Here is a 1,394-nt window from a genome sequence, read left to right as displayed (position 1 = left end):
AACTCCATGTCTCTGTGTATGGATGGATGATGTATGGATGATGGGCATTCAGCAGGTTGCCAATGCCCAACACCCCAACCTGGGCAAGCTGGGACAAGCCCTGAAGAGTACTAAATCTGAGCCAGCAACTTGAACAAAGCATCCTTCTCTGCCATTTAATAACTGAAGATTGATATTCTGGCTGAGGTGTCTCATCGGGACACATAGCAGCAGGCCACTGCCTCCAGGGAGACCACAGTTCCTAGACTGTAGGAGTTATCAAAGTTTCTGGCTCCATATTCTCTATCCCTCTGTAGGATGTGAGCCTAGACCTCTGGGGCTTGGTGGCTATCACTCATTTATCATTCCTCATTGCCTAGTGACTGGCTGCTCCCAAAACTTGGCAAAGATATGAAATAGCAATTTCTATGCCAAAAGATGTATGCCAATAAATCCCACCCTCATAACTCCCGCTAGAAGTGAGCCTTGGGCTGCGAATGTGGCTTAGTAGTAGAGTGCTTGCCTAGCATGCACTAAGTCCTAGGTTTGATTCCTCAGTACCACAGAAACAGCAAAAGCCAAAAGTTGCATTGTGGCTTAAGTGATACCCTTGAGCAAAAGAAGCTCAGGACCTTGCCCAAACCCGGAGTTCAAGCACCAAGACTGGCATAAAAAAAGTGAACCTGGTGAGACATTTTTTCTGGGACTCAGAGGAGGGCCGAGGTTATATATAAGAGGTAGGGTAGAAGGCAGGTGCTGGCGGCTCACTCTTGGAAGCTACTCAGGAGGCTGAGATCTAAGGATCCCAATTGCAGGCAAGAAAGTCTATATGAAAACCTTTTCTCCACTTAAACACCCAAAAGCCAGAAATAGAACTGTGGTTCAAGTAGTAGAGTGCTAGCCTAGAGCACAAAACTCAGGGATAGTATAGCATCTAGGCCATTAATTCAAACCCAGGACAGGCACACATATGCAAACGTGCATGCACGCGCGTGCGCACACACACACACACACACACACACACACACACAAACACACACACACAAAGATAGAGCATTTGCCAGTCAGCCTGCAAAAATCCCATCTCTAGCAACTCGATATAAAAAAAGAGGGAGAAGGGAAGCAAAGACTTGTTCCAGGAGGTGATATATCCAGTGGCAAAATTCCACAGGAGTTCTAAAATGTGGATACAGGACAGAGAGCCTCAGCCTCAGGACAAAGGTCCTGAGGTGTGCTGTAGAGCAGGTGGTGTGGTTGGAATGAAGGCTCTGTGGCTTCAGAAAATTCTGGCAGGACATTCAAGGCTGGGTCAAGGTTTGTACTTGAATCACAGGACAGAGCGTAGGGTCCTAGAACAGGGCCCAGGGGGAAGATAAACTTGGCTTTACACCAGGGACCCCAGCCATTTCCTGTGG

This window comes from Dipodomys ordii, unplaced genomic scaffold (genome assembly GCF_000151885.1).
Source record: "Dipodomys ordii isolate 6190 unplaced genomic scaffold, Dord_2.0 Scaffold275, whole genome shotgun sequence".
NCBI classification, from domain to species: Eukaryota; Metazoa; Chordata; class Mammalia; order Rodentia; family Heteromyidae; genus Dipodomys; species Dipodomys ordii.
Note: the sequence above shows the minus strand (reverse complement) of the source record.